General features: G+C 33.1%; 1 long non-coding RNA gene across 1 annotated transcript in view; it reads left to right on the top strand.

The window, feature by feature from the left end:
* LOC127838190 (uncharacterized) overlaps positions 1–13,690 on the top strand; it is a 451,449-nt gene that overhangs the window by 45,625 nt on the left and 392,134 nt on the right. The window lies entirely within an intron of this gene.

Here is a 13,690-nt window from a genome sequence, read left to right as displayed (position 1 = left end):
AGACACAGAACATTGTTTGGGTGATTAATGGTATAGCACTTCGTATTGCGAAGAAAGAAATTCGCGGAAAAACGGTGAATTATTTAAAAAAAAAAACGATTAAATTCCATCGACAATCAGCATGAATTAGATGATCATTACATATTTAACAAAATAAACATAATAGGAAATAAATCAAGAACGTGCTTAATATTCGAAATAAAAGATCAATAAATCCAGTAATGTTACAACATGTTACATTTTAGTTTACTAATGTATTTGAGAAAATTCAAATGTTTTAAGAGTCGCATGCACATTTTTCATCTGCACTTCGTTTACCGATCATCTAAAAAACAATGGCACTTCGTTTCCCGACATCTAGACACTTTTTTCCAGATATAACACACTCCTTTTTGTGAATCAGAGATGCAGAATTCGCTGTGGAATACAGTTAAAGTAAGCAGGCAATAAATAAAAATGTATTTACTTAGTACGCAAATAAAAAACGAATAACCGAAGCATGTTCTTATCCCTTTGAAATATGATTATGATTTGGTATAAATGTGAAAGATAAATGTTAAACAAATTGGATATGTCTAATGAGTAAAATCTTTATGACCATATATTTTAAATTACGTTCTAAGCGGTTGATCTAAAGCATTTATCTTTATGTCCAAATGAAGGTACTAAGGCTATTTTCTTTTATATTAGATAGCATGTCATGAATAATCACTCTGCTTAAACTGCCTCTCAGAGATTAATATCAGCAGCGATGCAGGTTCGAAATTCTATTGAAACTTTTTGGCTCAATGCCAATAAACGAAAAAAGCAATAAAAGAACGGGCGGGGTTGATTTAATCACACGATAGTGGTGTAAAAATTATGCATATCCGTCTTTGTCTTAATATAAACACAACACATGCTGCATATGAAGTTCTATCCAATATAGCACCCTAAACTTCGTTTGTGTGGGTATACTAAGTACTGACTCCATAATATGACATTTAAACATTTTATGTACGCATTCCTTTTTTCCAGAATCAGTTGTTTTTACGATTTAATTTTAACCGTGATTCTTAAAACTCAACCAATACAGTGATTTAGGGTCAGGTGAATCGCACTTCGAGCAAACGTTAGCGTTGCGTAAAGGAAAGTGCTCCTTATAAGCAGGGCTCAAAATACAGGGAGTTTTACCATTCTCTTTTAATTTTGTTGCTACGCATAAGTATCGTCTTGATGATGCGATTCAAATAAGCACAACCGACATAGGATTTTATGAAGAACAAATGTGTATTTGCGTCATAAAGACCCCTTCACTACCGTTATCTAGAGCCCTGCTATAAGTAAAATTAAACACGATTGTGTTGATCCGCATTATCCGTACACATTTATTTAATAATAAATATTATCTTATTTGAAAATTGTAATTATAATAAACATAGTATAAATTAATAGTAATGTGATTTTTGAAAAATATATTTTAAATATGTTTTGTATGAAAAGCCATAATAAAAATAAATGCATTTGAGGTAGAAGATAAAACTCAGTTATTAGAGTGCCCGCTTTGTTGAAAGTCTCCGTAATCTGAAGTGCCCTTTATCGGTAAACACAGTGGCTGCAACTTTATGTATGCCACCTATTACAAAATCAACTATCTTTGTTTATATTTCATTGAATGCTATCAAAATTTCAGTATTTGAAGCACAGTGATTACTCTACATGCTGGAATAGCAAACAATTTCTTGCAATAATTCTAAGTAGTTTTATTTTGTTAAAATGTTTACTGTTCATCCAGTTTATGCTGTTTTCCGATCAAATTTTCTATTTTTTGGGCAAAACTGTACCATTCTTCCGTGAAATTGTGTATTCCCAATACAAAAGGATACACCATTTATCAACTCGACCATGTGTCTTGTCTTAAAAACTAATCTTTAGGATATAACTTTAAATAAAACAGAGGAACTTACCTCTAGCGCGTGGCGTTTGTTGTTCTCTGTTAGTGAAGTGCCATCCGTAAACGAAGTATTCGCATACCCGGCGTGTGTTTATTCATATGTTATCTGGATGCGAAAACTTATTCGTCCAATCCACTTATGCAAGATTGAAACTTAATCTGAACTGTATTTGTTCGAATCGGGTACCATATAGATGATGTTACAACTTCAGAATTTTAATAAATTTTTAAGTATTCAAATAACTTACCAAAATGTATAGAAAGTAACCATAACGGAAGGCTTCAGTGATGTTAGAGAATTCCATTTTAACGCAAATAAGATTCTGTTCGTAACATGTTATGCTAATGTAATTTAAGGTCAATTTCTAACAATCTATTAATAACATTTTTTAATATTACAGTGCATGGGAAATATTGAAGTGGTAAAATATACTTAAGTGATTTGGAGTGTTTTTTCCGAAGGTTTTCTGACACATTAATATATTTTATATATTATTATCTATTAATGTATTTACTTCAATACATGTCTGGTAACAAATGCAAAATAGTACCGATACAGGTTTGATTTTTTTCCATTTATGACAACTAGCCGTCGGCAATACATACATATTGAATTCATTTTATAAAAGGCAACGTGTTTAGAAAGATACAAATGCACTTAAGCCTACAGACATATTTGAGCGATAATGATTTGACAACATCATAAACAAACTCTATATTTTAATACACGGAAGAAAATTAAAATTAGCGCAATAACATGAATTTCATGCTTTGTCGACAGAACACAATTATGGACAGACATGTGATTGATTTTGCTCTGAGCAAAACCGGTAACTTGTGAAAAAATGTTTTTAATATACGAAACGATTTTATTGCTGCAAATATAAAATATAACGCAATATAATGGAACATTTTTACATCAGTCGGGCGACGTTTCTTGTTGCGTAGATTGCATAAAAATAGAAAGAATTGAACTTGCCATTAAGATTAGGTCGATATTAATGAAACAACCACTTAATTGTTTAATTATTGTATGACTTTATTTCTTATTTCCATTGTGCTGCACTGCAATAGATGTAGATTACAAATACCACTATCGGAGGACAACTTATACGTGTCATAAATCGTGCAAACTTATTCAATACACACGGAGATCTAAAAGGATTAAAACAGCATTTGCAATCCAAATGTTGTTTATTGGAATATTGTATTATATTTTTAATCTTCTCAACACTGCTCTATGTATCTTATGATACTATCACAGACAATTATCACTCTACAATGGCATTACAGATTTTCACAGATTGGATTTTGATAAATTATTGAGCTGATTTAAGCTGGTCTGTAACACGTTTCGCTCAAAACAACAAGTAGCAATCAAGAACAATCCGAGACGTGACAAACACGCGCGGTCACGAATGTACACGCTTCGGATTATTTTTTACTGTATATAAAGACATGGCCGTGAAATATTCGGTATTCTACCTGCATCACTCGACAAGTACTTTAGGGCGGCCTCGATGGCCTGTCGGCGTACGACACGGAAATGGACTGAAAAATTGGCATAGCATCATAGAACATGCCTCGAAAAGGTATTTATTTTACTTTCTTTTTGTTGGTTGGTGTGTTATGAATACAAGTATTTGTTCGTTGATTGATTCGTTCGTTTCTTAATTAATTTGTTTATATAACATCTGCTTATAAGTTGTATTTTAATATGAACGAACGTGATTATTCAGCAACACACGAGGCTTTAAATAATACGTTAAATTAAACAGTTATGGGTTTTCCGATTTCAGTAACGACCCGTGAAATACGCGGAATAGTTCAGGAAAGTACGAATGCAGTCAGCTGGTGTCAATGTGCGCGAAAACGGGGCATTGGCGTCCATGACCAAGCGGTATTGCAGATTGCTGTAGACACTTCTACGGAACAGATATCATGCCGTCAACATAAATATCAAGCCGTGCTGATTCAAACACATACACCTGTGGTAAGCTTTTTATTATATTCAAATCGTGCCTTAATGATTTAAAATATATTGCTCATTAACTATGATGATGTTTTGCAGCACAAAACGTTTTAGTCTTCATATACTTGCTAGAGTACTACTATTAATGGCATATCACGTTAATTTCAACATCATGGGTTTACACATGGCAATGATTGTTTTGCAGATCAATAACATTGAAACAGACGACATCTGAGACTGTGTGAGGTATATTAAGCCGCAAATTCGTAGAGTCAGCATGTGGAAATATGATTGTTGGTGCCAATAAGCCGGTTTATCGGGTTAGTTGTTATTGTTGACGTTTATCTTTTGTTATTATTTTTTATTGTTGACGTATATCTTATGTTAATATTTGTTATTGTTGACGTATATCTTATGTTATTATTTGTTATTGTTGACGTATATCTTATGTTATTATTTGTTATTGTTGACGTATATCTTATGTTATTATTTGTTATTGTTGTTGTATATCTTATGTTAGTATTTGTTATTGTTGACATATATCTTTTGTTATTATATTGTTTTGTTGACATATATCTTATGTTATGAGTTGTTTAATAGACGTGTATCGAAGGTTGTGAATCGTCGTTTTAGAAGTTTAGACGTTTATTTAGTTGTTATTATAGACACATAATATGTTATTATTTGTTATTGTTGACATATATCTTCTGTTATGAGTTGTTATTGTTGACATATATCTTCTGTGATTAGTTGTTATTATTATCATTATATCTTATGAGTTGTTTTATAGACATATATATTATTTTAAAAGTTGTTATTTGACACGTATATCTTACATTATACATTGTCGTTTAAGACATTTACACGTTTTATTAGTTGTTATTGTTGACGTATATCTTATGTTAATACTTATTTTTGTTCAAGTTTTTCTTATGTTGCCAATAGTTGTGTTGAGTTATATATGTTTATATTAGTTTTTTACTGTTGCAACGAATAATGGCATTGTATTATAGCTTTACAAGTTTCTGTGATATTTGTTATTATATTGTTTACACTCAGGTCTGTGATATTTGTTATTATATTGTTTAGACTCAGGTTTGTGATATTTGTTATTATATTGTTTAAACTCAGGTCTGTGATATTTGTTATTATATTGTTTACACTCAGGTCTGTGATATTTGTTATTATATTGTTTACACTCAGGACTGTGATATTTATTGTAGAGTTTTATAATTACAAGCATATCTGTGTTATTTTTTACATTTAATTTTACAATCTTAACAAACTTTACAATCTCTTTTAAAAGATATTATTCTTACCACAATGTGTGTGTGCTGTTTTCAAAGTATTTTGATATATATTTGAAAGTTTAATAAAAAAATAACTCATCTGTTATATATACTCTGTTTTGTAAACAACTTTATATGGTACATTTATTAAATTTCAAAGCAATATGTTTATTCATAACCGATATATGCAAGCACATCTGTGTTACTTTTATTTGAAAAGTTATTTTATAAGTGTGTGATATATTTGTATGTGTATGCTTACATGTATATTTACACACACATACTACGATATTTTTATGTTTAGAATTACAATTTATGAAGTTTAACCGCAGTTTATGTTTCAAAAGTTAACTTTAATTATTAGTATATATGCGATGTTTTTAAATGTAACTGTGATAGTTGCTGTGATAAATGACATGCAAGAAAGTAATCCGCTGTACTTCATTGAATAACATATGTGCACAATGTGGATGCATTTGACGCATTATTCATAGTATCATCATAAATTATAGTCAGTTGTCTGTGATATAGTATGAGTTATTACCTAAATGTGTTAAAATTGTATATAGCGATATAAATAACGTTTCAAATCATTGAAACTGGTAAGCTCACCAGCGCAATCTGTGATATTTTTATTTGTATATATTGATGTAAGGATGTGTGTTGAATGTTTAAGAATTTGTAAAAATGCAAACTTATATATCATTTTATCTGTTTAGATTTCAATGTTTATTTTAATTTGATGACTGGTGTTTTTTTTAAAAGTTTTGATTGATTTTATTGCATGTTCATTTGAAAACAGCTATCTCATTTTAAATACGTGAAAACTCTACTTTCTATAGTTACCTCTGTCGACTGATTTTTATTTCTTTTTCGTCGAACATAGCGGACCATTAGAAGCTTTGTTGCATGCTTATTTGCAAATAGGCTAATTATAAATACTTTAAAACTCTTTATTCTATATTTTTCAACCTTAGTCGACAGACTTTTATTTCTTTTTCGTTTAAAGTCAGGCGAACGTACGGGGAGTCAAATATTTGTTGTGGTGTTCATAATGTAATATTTAATTTAATTTACATCACATTTCATATGTTATCGTCCCGCGTGTATTCCTTGCTTAGAAAAGGACACTGCTCATCGAGGGCGATATTTAATAAAGTATTTTATGTTTGTCTCTAACCATTGAACGATATTAAGTATAGTATCATGAAAAAACAACCAAATGGAAAATATTTTTTATTAAGCGATTTTGACTTGCTAAAATATGTTTCTTTAAAGACGTAATCAATGTGTTTGTTTATTCATATTTGTGTGTATACATGTATTTGTTAAACTCAAATCGGTGGTGGGTATTATGTATTTGGTGTTGGTGTCTTGAACTGATCTGTGTGTATTATGTGTTGTGATAAACATTTTATTTCATTAAAAAATGGTATACCAAAGTTGTTTGTGTTATGTTAACTTCAAAATACGTGAAATCGGTGCGAATTCCTTTTAATCAAACGCATATTCATATCCAAGATCTTGAAAAGTGAGATTTTATGAGGAAATTCTTCTGACACAACTTAATTGTATATCACACAACTTGACATCTACCAGTATATTTCGCCATGCCTATCAATGCTTGTACGTGATTTTTTTCTTTTTAAAATGCTTTAACGACTAAATAATCAAACTATTTAAGGGACCTTTTCGCGTTTTGGTAAATTGAAAAACTTGAAAAAAAGTTTCAGATTTGCAAATTTTCGTTTAATTTATCATACATGCGAGGAAACATTTATTCTGAACATTTACAATGGTCTAAAATAGCTATAATATGCATCGTTTGACGATTTAAAAGCCTGATGACTATACAGCGTTACAAACGTGAAACGATTGAATAATTTCGAGAGTTCTGTTGTTATCCTTATATTTTGTGACAATACGAGGATTGCTTATATTAATTATAAAATACACGAGTCACTTTGAGAGCACGGATGGTCGAGTAGATCAGGTGCTAAACTTTTATTCCAAGAGTCAGTTGTTTGAGCCGATTTTCGGATTATCGGCACATTTTTTTCTTTCTTTAATTTTATTCTTGATTTATAATTTAGCTATTTAGTTCCCAAGAGTCAGTTGTTTGAGCCGAATTTCGGATTATCGGCACATTTTTTTTCTTTCTTTAATTTTATTCTTGTTTTATAATTTAGCTATTTAGTTCCCAGGTTTTAATTTATCAATTTCAAGCATCAATTTCAAGCATCTAATGACAAACTTCAATACAAGCCAAAATCTGTGAAAAGGTCCCTTTAATACACCGTTATTATTTGGAAGCACTGCCTGATCAAGCCCAAGAGGATACTTACCAGTTCTTTGCTTTTTATGCTCCCCGAAAGAAATATAGTCACCGCTTGATGTGCCCCCCCCCCCCCCCCCGAATTCCAACTTTGATTGAATTGAGTTTATGCGGATGAGAAACAAATCTATCCGAAAATCATGTTCGATCTTCCCAATGCAAGTCCGTCGATCCTTCAGATCATCCGTCTTTTCATCCGTCACACGTTTCGTCTTGTACATCACATACGTAATAATCCAAATTTCATGAATTTATGCACAGCGTCACTATATGGTGGACTTTCGCATCTTGATAGGTCGTTCTGCTCCAATCATTCTTGAAGAAAATTTGCGATGACTAATAATATTACATTTTATCATGAATATTCGTTTACACGCGAAATCTCGGGAACGTATGGCTTTATTTCGATCATGATTTATATGCGGTACCGTTATAACATGGGTTAGCGCATATTTTCAAATCGTTTCGCTCCAAAAAAGTTCCGTTTTGTTGCAATTGTAAACTTATTCGTTTTCCCGCGAGATCTTGATCGTTTATGAGAGTGTTTAACAGGCCCGTCGTTTTGTGGTAACCGACTGGTACCAGATCTCAGGAGTCGATGGTTCGACCCCCCCCCCCCCCCCTCGTTCAGTCATTTACCTACTTACTTTTTCTGTCGCATGGGATGCACGCAATCTAGACGAAGCGTAAAAGGTGCTTCATGCTTTGAACGAAAGACCCGAGCGTCGCTGTGAAACGAGGCTTCTCCTGTATATCGAATTGTTAACCCGTTACCAAACTTCTGGAAGCGCTAGCCCTATTGACAACTGCCGATGCACTTGATAAAACATTATCACATAGAGACATTCTAATAATATCAAGTTCGATGCAGCAATTTATGCAGCATTTCTATATGGTGGACCGCAATTATTGCTATGATATTCCAAATTTAACGCCCATTGGTTGATAATATTACTTTTATTTACGAATATTTTCTTTCCGATCTTAATCTGTATAACTAATAATCAGAATCGTATAAAAATGTATAAATTGAGCCATGCTCCGTGGAAAGGGGGGTAAATGCATGCGCGTCAAGTGTCGTCCCAGATTAGCCTGTGTAGTCCGCACATTCTAATCAGGGACCACACTTTCCGCTTTTATGATTTTTTCTGTTTAAAGGAAATCTTTTCTTAGCAAAAATCCTGTTTAGGCGGACTGCATAGGCTTATCTTGGACGACACTTAACGCACATGCAATAAGACCCCTTTTACAGAGCGCCGCACATATGTAGCATTCTAATTGGTTGGGCATGTGTATATAATCCGGGTCTCCATTCGAATGATTTGTGAAGAAGTTAGTGCCCTTTGATTACAGATACGATATTTTGTAAGGAACTTTTAATTTCTGTTTGAAATTTTTATAATTTGCCATTAATTTGAATGTGTATTATCATATATAGCAATGTTATCAATACCGACGGGCCGGCGGAAATCAATATTATTTGATCGGGACATAATAATGACACTTGCGTCAAAACTTGCCACGCCAGAACATGAATTATGTGAAGATATGGAAAATCTGTGTCTTTCCCGGTGTTGCTTTCTCTTGTTTCAAAATCATGCAATTGCGCGTCTCTAAAACAGCTCGAGCTATATTTTCATCATGTATAAGGGTTTTTAAAAATAACATGCAACGAATGAAGTGCATATGAACGCCCATGTATCATGATGTACGCACTCAGATACAATGATTTTCCAAGCATGGCATACTACTATCCCGGAAGTTTTTTCACGGTGCAAACAGACGGCATTTACCGGTATGATTACTTTCCAGACAATTCACACAGCCTCAATCGATTTTTTTCAGCAAAACAAGCCCGTGAGCTACAGTTGCGCGTATCGAAAGCCCAATCTGGCTCCAAAAAAAACATACGATGACCAGGATATGCCGAACAATGTAATATACACAGTCCAACAGATTACACGTTTTGGTAAATTGACAAAATAAAAAAAAGTTGTTTCAGATGCGCCAATTTTTGTTTTAGTTTTGATATTTTTGAAGAAATAGTAATACTGACCATTTACCATGCTCTTAAATATCATTTATATGTTTCTTTTAGTGATTTGAAAAGCTGAAATTTATTCAGCGTCGTGCGACGCGAAACGATTGAATAATTTGGAAAGTTCTGTTGTTGTCGTTTTATTTTGGGATACTACGAGGATTGCTTACATAGGTAACGAGAGCGCCGATGGCGCTGAAAGCATAGTTGCAAGATACAGGGAAGTTGCTGCTGAAGTAAATGTTTAGGTCAAAATATACTAAATAGTTTCCTTATATGTTTCGATGTAAAAGCGACAACTTTGAGCGAAAATAAATACAACATTTTGCACATAGAGACCCCTATAACCATACCTTTTCTTGACGGGCATTCTTAGCTGAATCGATTTAAGCAATCAAAAAGATATGTCATGTTCAAACCAAAAAAGAATTCGACTCAAATCAAAATCGACTGTTTTTGCGCCTTTTTATCGACCGTTTTCTTGTGGATTGTTACCTTTTGCAGTGCCATTTTTTACTTTAATCTCCAACTTTATCCTATTTCAGGGATATAGTAGTGAACACCTATGCTTAACCTATCAATATCTCCAAACGATAAAACCAGAACAACAGTCTAAAGTGTAGAACATGCCTTCGAGGAAAATATGATGATTTGTTTAGAGACCTTCATGACTCGATTATTTAGTATATTGTAACCTTAACGATTGCTGACATCACAAGTCGCCCCCCTTGTTACCAAATTGTTCTATTTTTAGAAACGGGAATTCCAAATAGTGACGAATGTGAATGGTTACAAAATGACATAACTAAGAAAATAGATACGAAGAATTACATTATTTCACTCAAACCATTATGCAACCATCCGTTTTCTTTTCCGACTTGATACATTTACAGCTTTCCATTTAATATTTTACAGACACAACACTCGTCCAGAATTCGCGCGAATCCATTAAATCCGATGCCACATTTAAACCGTTAGCTCTACTCGTAACGTTAATTTCTGGCTCAAAGTAAACCATATTAACTTCAATTAACACATTTCTTTTACTTTCAAATTCTACTTTATCAAATCCATAGAAAGGCAGGTCAGAATCCATGTCATAAATCAGAAAACATTCATCGTACTCCGCCATTTTTTTACACATTTTCAAAGAATAAAAGTGCTTTATGCCCCACTTCCTGCTGAGAACATGTTTTAAATTCTATTTATAATTAACCGATGAAATGTTACATATCCTTAAACCTGGGCCTTATGAATTCAGTTATGTAAACATTTGACCTCTCACAGAACAGTAAAAAAAGGAAATAGAAATTAGGTGTGAGGTCACTATCAACAAGAACAGATTTGTTTTACGAACGAAATTTGTTTTAGTTTCTTAGAAGGTTTTTTAACGTAAAACGGTCTTAGAAAAATTCACTAAAAACGGTGTCAGCAATATTCTTGGAAGAAAACGTTAGAAAAACGTTTCCAAACAAAAATTGTAAGAATTACCATATACTAAATTAAATAGATATTTCGTCTGATTTTTGATCAGGTAAGGCTTCATAATGGTCAACCGATCGATGTGGGTTTTCTTAATGTCGTATATACCTTAAGCATAGGTGCGTTGCACCTATGCTAAAAATACATCAGTTTTAGGCATGAGCATGGATGGTCGAGTAGTCTAGGAGGAAGACGTTTTACTCCAGGACTCCAGGGGTCAGTGGTTCGAGCCCTGTTGAGGGTAACTTTTTTCATGTTTTTAAATTATATTTTTGTTTTTTTACTGGAAATTTTTAGTTCAAATGTTAAAATTTATCGATACAAAGCATTTAATGACAAGCTTCAATACATGCCAAAATCTGTTGGACGGCCCCTTTAGGCTAGTTTACACAAATCATATAAAGTTAGTGCAATCAGCATTTATGAATTAAAACTTTAATGTTTACATATTTACATCAAATACTAGATAGTAAATTATCGTTTGATATTCAAGCAAGGTTTTTAACTGAACAACTCAAAGTACATGATTTATTATGTGCATAACGACCTGGTTACTCTTAACACATCGCCGTCACTGACACGGTAACTCTTAGCACATCGCCGTCACCGACACGGTAACTCTTAGCACATCGCCGTCACCGACACGGTTAATCTTAACACATCGCCAACACCGACACGGTAACTCAAATTAGTCTTATAAATCATAAATCATAAACTGTTTTATGTGTCGTATGACAATGTTTGTAAACAAGCGAGGATTTTCTAACATAGAACATCATTCATGCTACACTACACAAAAAAGATCGTCGAGAAGTTGTACAAATGATCACTTGAGACTTGTTGAAGACAAAACTGATTGTTTTCTGTTTTTCTCCAGTTTACTTACTTTGATAAACAAAGTCAATGTAAAGGCTACATTAAAGGCTACTGGCGAAAAAATTATAAACAAATCACAAAATTTCACAACATTTGAATGCATATTGATAAGGTCAATAAAGGCGAAAACCTCGGTTAGAAAGCCACACGTTATCACTGTTTTTAGATGGCGTTTCATGTGCAACACGTGGTCTGGGGCGAATCCGATTTGAAAACTTGCTAATTACTTTTCGAGATTCACAGTCTTGTAATTATACAAGGTCTCTTTAATTTAAACGCTTCAATAAGTCAAGTGAATACATTTAGGGAGTAAACCGACGGCCCCCCCCCCCTAAAAAAAAAATAAAAAATAAAAATAAAATAAGTCAATGTCTTAAAACACTGCGTTTATCCTCGTTTGAAGAAGAAATGCACATCTGAAACATTATTTTATGAGTAAAATCTTTAATAATAAAATGTACGCAATTCCATGAATTTTGTTGGAGACACGCCTCCAGTAGAATTTTCACTCACGCCGACAAAAATAGTCAACTTCAATGAAAAATTGTTCTACACTTTAGTCTCCTTATCGTCAGTGCACATGCGTAAATCGGCAAAGGTCACTCCCAACGATCTTGCTACTACTACGGACATGATCTTTCAGCGGCTAACCACGAATGAATACACTTCATTTATTCCATTGGCTGATTTTAGCATACCACCATAACATTTGAAACATGAACGCGTCTTTGTAACACTGTTACACTGCGTGTTCAGCATGAAACAATTTTATCTGTAATGAAAAGGCTTGATAGAACAGTTTTACACTCAACTCTTGACATCAATACAGTATGTGCGTGCACCTTTTATTTTCAGAGGATTGCCAGCACCAGAGCGTTTGTACTTAAAGGCTATGTTCTCATATTCAGTAAATACCTCCATATGCCTGCGTATTAGTATATTAAATTTAAAAAAAAATCGTTTTTCCCTATCCTGATATTCGTTTTGGCCAAACCATTTAAAATTGTTTTCGAAATTGAACATTTAACATGTAAAAGTATTAAGTTTTAAACAAGCCGTCGTTCCAGCAGTGGACACATGTTCTCACTTTAATACATTGCATTCCAACCGGCAAGGTATCAGGGTCAGTGCGCGGCCAGGAAAATAATCGTTATATAATATAGACGCTATCGCGTGAACTAGGTGAACTCGAATTTTCTTTAGACCAGAAATATGTTAAACGAAGATTTTCAGCGATATAATTATGGTATGTTAATAACAGATTCTTAATGTATTTTTAACAATACCATGATAAATATTATTTTTGATTAATTTAACAAGTATTATTCCTTTATATTGACTAATGAATTAAGCATGAGCGCGATGATCCTCGATACCGTAAATAATCGAATCAAATAGCAATGCCCGACAAACCACTATAACAGGCTTGTTCTAAGAACGCGCATATACATGTTTAAAATATGTACGGATACTTCGCGTGTGGCCGGTCGACTCATATGTTTTAATTTCACTTCCATTTTTCTTCTGATTTTCTGTTTTGTATTTATAGGTTTATGACAGGCAATATGTAATAATGCAAAATAAGCCGCGAAAACTCCGCGTAACATCCCGTACTGCGTGTCATGCAGCTAAGAACATTCACAGAAAAAGACATTCTCTGTCTGTGATCTGATTCATTGAACTCTTTACTTTTCACCAACTCCAACCACAATCAACGCAGCATATATTTGTTTTAAAGATATTTCTTGTTTTCAATAATTCCATG

Source organism: Dreissena polymorpha, chromosome 7 (genome assembly GCF_020536995.1).
Source record: "Dreissena polymorpha isolate Duluth1 chromosome 7, UMN_Dpol_1.0, whole genome shotgun sequence".
Taxonomy (NCBI): domain Eukaryota; kingdom Metazoa; phylum Mollusca; class Bivalvia; order Myida; family Dreissenidae; genus Dreissena; species Dreissena polymorpha.
This window is presented reverse-complemented; position numbering and strand designations above follow the sequence as displayed.